This window comes from Dermacentor albipictus, chromosome 9 (assembly GCF_038994185.2).
Source record: "Dermacentor albipictus isolate Rhodes 1998 colony chromosome 9, USDA_Dalb.pri_finalv2, whole genome shotgun sequence".
Taxonomy (NCBI): Eukaryota; Metazoa; Arthropoda; class Arachnida; order Ixodida; family Ixodidae; genus Dermacentor; species Dermacentor albipictus.
Window position 1 is genome coordinate 94488904 of NC_091829.1, and position 6266 is coordinate 94495169.

The window sequence follows — 6266 nt, forward strand, 5'->3', positions numbered from 1 at the left end:
GATGCTGAGAAATTGTAACGAGTGCACTGATTCCAGTTTCGACGCTACGTCTCGTTCGTGTCTCGTAAATGGTGGAACGGCGACATGAACTGCGGGGACACGCATCAGCTGACGCGCTGTTAGGAATGCGTGATGGAAAAAACAAAAAAAGAATATCTTCGCGTCTCGGTGGGGTAGAAAGCTCGAACTGCCGCTGCGATCGGCATGGCGTCGCGCGAGCTTGTCGTCGCAACTCGCGCGAGCGGCGGAATCGGCCGGCCCACGCCTCCGCGTGAGGTTTCTCGAGCACAAACAACAAAAAAACGCGCCGCGGTCTTGGCGGGTAGTAGCAGCGCTAGCCAGCCCCCGCCGCCACCACGAGGGTGTGGGTCGACGGCGGCGACGACGCGACTAGCTGCTGCGTGCTGCGCGCGCGCGCTAGGCTTTTTTGCTCTCGAAGGGTCGGCCAAGTTTATTTAAATGACCGCATAGCAGCGAAGGCGAGGCGGCGGCGGTCCGGCGACAACAGTCGTGCAATAAGCATGCGAGCGCACTTGCGCCTAGCCATCACCCGGCGAGTTTTTATCTGTCCACGGAGTCCTCGAGAAACGAAGGCGGCCACCCCGCAAGCGCTGCTTCCCCGAGCATGACCAAGTTTGGAGGATCCTCCCGGCGGTCGTAATTTGTGGTCAGTGCATGTGTTTCCCACTCTTCTGTGCTTGCGCAGCTGATGTGTGCATGCGCGCCGCTCGGGCCGTTCTTGCACGGAGTTCGGACCCCCGTAAACGTTTTCGTACACCGCTCCAGCGCTATGTGCGTGATACGCAAGACGCGGTGCGTCGTGTGCCCGCTTCGGTTTACTGCCCTTCGCGTGAACGCCTTCAATCCATCTCCGCAACGACGCCGCAGTGATGAGAGGAGCCGAGAGCGATGAGCGAAACCTCGGAGTGAGGCAGACGCCGCACATCGGAGTTGGAAAAGCCGACGGTCCCGCATGAGCGAGTCGAGCGGTGAAGCGATCCTCCTTTGCGCCCCTCGCACACTGCCTGTTGGTGTTAACCAACCCGGAGTGGCTGCCTCTCCCTCCTCTCGCTTTCGATCTCTCTCCTACGTTTCTTCCTTTCTTCGATCGAATCGGTCACTGGCCCATATGTTGAGCGTTCGCGTGTATTCCGCGAGCACCGAACTTGCGTATTTCGACGTAATTGTGTGTCTGAGCGCGCGCCCTAAATAATCGCCGACATCTCAATTCGGAAACAGTTGAGCAACTTCGCGCGAGTGCACCGAAGCCAGCTATTGTGTTGTCGCTCCCGTTAAGATTATGACAGCGTCGGTGCAGCCAGAACTCGCTGACCTGTCGATACTGCGAACTGCGCGATTCAACTCCACGCGTACATTCATGTAGGCCAGGTGCATCGCGAAACTTGGGATCACCTCTAGCACCGTGTCAGTACATCGTGTCATTTACGGTTGCTGTTGTGAATGACCGACCGAAAACTCGACAATCGCGAAGTGCTTCTCCGGTTATCGTGCATTCTGAGGGGATATGTTTTAATTCGCGCTTAAAGGCTGCCCTTCATTGAGGGGTGTATTCATATCTGTCATGTCTTTGGCGATTGCCTGAAGCAAGCTTCCTGTTCTCACTAATTAAGTTAGTGGCATTAATAAATGTATATTGAGCACCCGGTATATGTTAAGAATTAGGCTGCACTTTATATAAGCCCGGTTAATTCTGAGAGAAGATTTACCATCGATCCTCGACCTCCTCTCTTTTGCGTTGGAACGTAAACTTATGAAGAACCTGCGCCTGCGTTTGATTCCGTTAAACCGAGGTCTTCGCTTGAACGAGTAAACCGTGGCGTACACACCTGCTACACGCGGAAATAAATGCGCCTAAAATATTCTGGCGTGCTGAAACCGAAGTTCTCACTGCACGCTTTATTGCGCAAGTGCATACGTTCAACGCACTGCGCGCTTAGCGACGACGGTTGTTTTTGTTTACAAATGAAAAATAGCTTAGAGGAATGGTCCTACTTGCGTGCCGTAGGCTTAGAACGAACTGTTTTTTAACATCGCGTCCAGCCGAGGGGATGGGGGTAGTGGGGCGGATGCACTAATAAATAAAATGTAAGTGATACACTCAGGCATTGAAAAGATTGGTGAAAACGTGTAACGGTCTCGGACGAGATTTCCGCCTTGATTCAGCCATCTTCATTACGTATTGGAAACAAACACAATGTTTCACCAGCTTCTCCATAACGTTAAATTGTTAAATAAAGTATTATGAGATAATGTAAAGGAAATAACCCAGAACTTATCGTGATCGCAACTATATGGACACTCCAGGTGATTTCTGCCGTCGCCGTGAGGTCCCGTATAAAGCCCAAGGGCGATAAAATCGTCGCCGCGCGCCGTATGTTGTGTGTGCGAGTGCAAGCGTGCGATGGTGAGCAGGCGAACGTGGTTCAATCTCGCGTGCGCGAGGGAGGGAGGCAAGCCGGAAGCGCGCCCCCTCCTGTCGCGCGCGAGGCATGGGGTTGAGGCGGAGGAGGAGGGAGGAGGGGAGAGTTCTCCGGCGGCTGGCGCCGTAAGCAATCAGCGACGTTAGTGTTCCTGTATATGCTCCATGCGGGAGCATATTGGCGGCGAGGAGTTACGGAGTCGCCATCTATCGGAAGCGCCTCGCTGGCGTAGTATGAGGGATCACGTGGCGCGCTCCTCGTAGGTTTTGCTGCCAGCGCTCACTGAAAACCCCACGCGCGAGCTCTCCTGGACATTTCTGTAAGTGCATTCGAAACGAGAGAACTTTCTTACTGTCTAAATAATAATCTTTGGTAAACTGAAAGCACACAGTCGTTTACAGACGCTATCTCTTTACCGAATACGTACAGTGAACGCCACTGCGCGCGGTCGCCGCGATGGAGTCTCCCGAACCGCCTTCTTGCGTGAAAGGTAGGCAAACGCCGAGACCAAACCATGTGAAATATGTTCGTATAGTGTTTGTATAACTAAATGGAGCGTAATAGAATGAAGCCTCAATGCAGCGATCGCGCAGCTTCGCAGCGACCGACTGCGCGTCTGCATATTTGTCCGCGCACTGTTTCGCTTTCTCCGCGCGCGTTTTCGCACCGTGCCGTGAGCTGTAGGCAGCAGAATATGAGCATTGACAGTATACAAGCAACCATTGTTGCGTGGGTGCTATCAGAGCTGTTCAAAAATAATTTCATTGTAGAGACTTCGACGCCTAAATTCTTTCACCTTTCAATGCTATTTTTCGAGTTGCGTCGCACTGTATGTTTATCGGTGTTCTCAGCGTGCAATTTCCCGCTGCTCCTTTTTTGTAATCCAGTGCATTAATTCATAACACAAACATGACCATATGCCATGCTTTTTTAAAATGTGCTTCTTACCGCTGCCTTTCCACTCCACTGAACTTGCCAGTATCTATAGCATCGACAAGTTCATAGACCAAACCGGCATGACATTAGTCGGGCAGCGGACTCGGGCGAGCGTTTCAGTGCGCGTTTTCAGAACATCGCAGACCGGGCGCCGTAGCAGAAATCTTCCTCGCGTCTGTGCTTGCTGCATACCCGAGTTGTAGCCGATGACTGTTTGCCGGTTTTATGTTTCGCGAGCCAAGCTTCACACAGCTCCTTGTCCTGCGGCTACGTGTGAATAAGGCTGACACCGGCCTCCGTTACGTGCGTCCGGCCCTGCGGCACCGAGCAGTAGCCTACATTGTTGCGCGCCTTCAAAGGCAGCCACTACCTATTGTAGTGCTTTCAAGCGTTGTAAAGGAGACACTCGAAGCGGTAAATTTTTGCAACTAAATGAGGACCGCAGCGTACGAGGGAATTTAAACTCGTTTTCAGCTCGCTTCGGCGCGCCCGAAGCAGCCGACGCGGCCGCTATGTCCACGTGATCCCTCCTAGCACGTCACGCCGACGGTGGCGCCAGCTTTTCCAGTGGTGGAGCTCGAGGCCAATACAGGAACACTAAGCGACGTAGCCAAAGTGCGCGCCCGCGCGGGCCTCTTTTTCAAAGTGATCTGCGATGTTTGCAAAGTGCGCGCAGTGCCGGTATATCTTCGTATGCTCTGTGCTTTCGACGTTTCGTTCTCGTTGAAGCGAGAGATGCACGAAGGTCAATTCGATCGCTGTTGCTGCCGCAGTTCCTCACTCCAGCATACTGACAGCGAGTTTACGCTCTCGTCGAGCGAGATGTGTTCATGTTTACGTGTGCGCGCGTGACACCGCTCTTGTTAATTTTGTTGAAACGCGTTGGCGGGCTAGTTGGTTTGAATCAGTGATAGAATGTGTACGCGCAACTGAACGAGGATGTAGGGAAGAAACAGACAGAGACAGCGCTGTCTCTGTGTGTCTGTTTCTTTCTACGTCCTCGTTCAGTCGCGCTTGCATATTATGCCATTGTTAATTTATTTAGTAGGCGAATGTTTACAAGTTTATACGGTCAATAAATCTACTATCCTTGCTTCGTATAGCTATCTGCTAATTTGCTATCGCAATCGATCCTTCGCCTTCCGAGCGGAAGCACAACTTTTTTTAATTATCATCATCAGCAGCAGTATATTTTATGTCCACTGCAGAACGAAGGCCTCTCCCTGCGATCTGCGATTACCCCTATCCTGCGCCAACCGATTCCAACTATATAGCCCGCGAATTTCATAATTTCATCGCCCCACCTGGACATTTGCCGTCCTCGACTGCGCTTTCCTTCTCTTGGCACCGAACCTACGCATTACATGACCTGCCCAGCTTCATTTATTTCTCTTAATGTCAATTAGAATATCGGCTATACCCGTTTACTCGCTTGTCCACACTGATCTCTTCCTTTCTCTTAACGTTACGCCTAACATTTTTCGTTCTATCGCTCTTTGCGCTGTCCTTAACTTGTTCTCGAGCTTCTTTGTCAACCTCCAAGTTTCTGTCCCATGTCTCAGCACAGGTAGAATGCATTGATCGTACACCTTTCTTTTTAATGATAGGGGTAAGCTCCCAGTCAGGACCTTGCAATGCCTGCCGTATGCACTCCAACCCATTCTTATTCTTTAAATTTCCTTCTCATGATCAGGCCCCCTGTGACTAATTGACCTAGATAAACGTACTTTACAGACTCTAGGGGCCAATTGGCGATCCTGAACTCTTGTTTTCTTGCCAGGCTACTGAACATTGCATTCTGCATATTAATCTTCAACCACACGCTTACACTTTCTGTGTTAAGGCACTCAACCATTTGTTCGAATTCGTCCCCAGTGTTGCTGAACAGGACAACGTCATCTGCAAACCGAAGGTCGCTGAAATATTCGCCGTTGATCCTCACTCCCAAGCCTTCCCAGTTTAACAGCTTGAATACTTCTTCCAAGCATGCAGTGAATAGCATAGGGGAGATTGTGTCTTCTTGCCAGACCCCTTTCCTGACAGGTAACTTACTACTTGTGGAGGAGCAAGGTAGCTGCGGAATCTTTGTAGATTTCTCACAAAATATTTGCGTATGCCTCCTGTACTCCTTTCTTCTTTTTTTAATAGCTCGCAGCAAAACGCGTGGAAGTGACTTGATTTAACAATTTAAGTAAATAAGAGGATGAAAATAACGTCGTAATTAGAGATCGCTGGGAGAGACCCGCGCTCTGCTTTGGACATGAAATATAGGATGATGATGGTAAGGACGATGATATACGTATACATATAAAGAAGGTAAGGCAGGGAGGTTAACCAAGCTCGCGCCCGGTTTGCTACCCTGCGCGTTGGGACGAGAAAAAAAAATCTAATTATGGAGTTTTACGTGCCAAAACCACAATCTGATTATGAGGCACGCCGTAGTGGGGGGACTCCGGAAATTTGGACCACCTGAGGTTCTTTCACGTGCACCTAAATATAAGTACACGGGTGTTTTCGCATGTCGACCCCATCAGGAAGAGAAAAGGAAGAAGGGGATTCAGTGTGTGCGCACATCCGCAGATGCATGGATGTTGACTGATGTTTATACAGTCGAGTAAAAGTCGAGGGCGGCCGCATTTCGATGGGGGCGACATGCAAGAACGCTTGTGCACTTAGATTTAGGTGCACGTTAAGGAAACGGAGATGGTCAAAACTAATGCGCAGTCCCTATACTATACGGCGTACCTCATAATCAAATTGGGGCCTTGGTTTTGGCACGTAAAACGACAAAATTTCATACGGGGGCAGTCGCAATTGCTCGTCTAGTCTGGTTGCCTTCGAGAGGCGCATTATCGCTCTGGTGGCCCTGTGCATATACCGCAGAGGTGT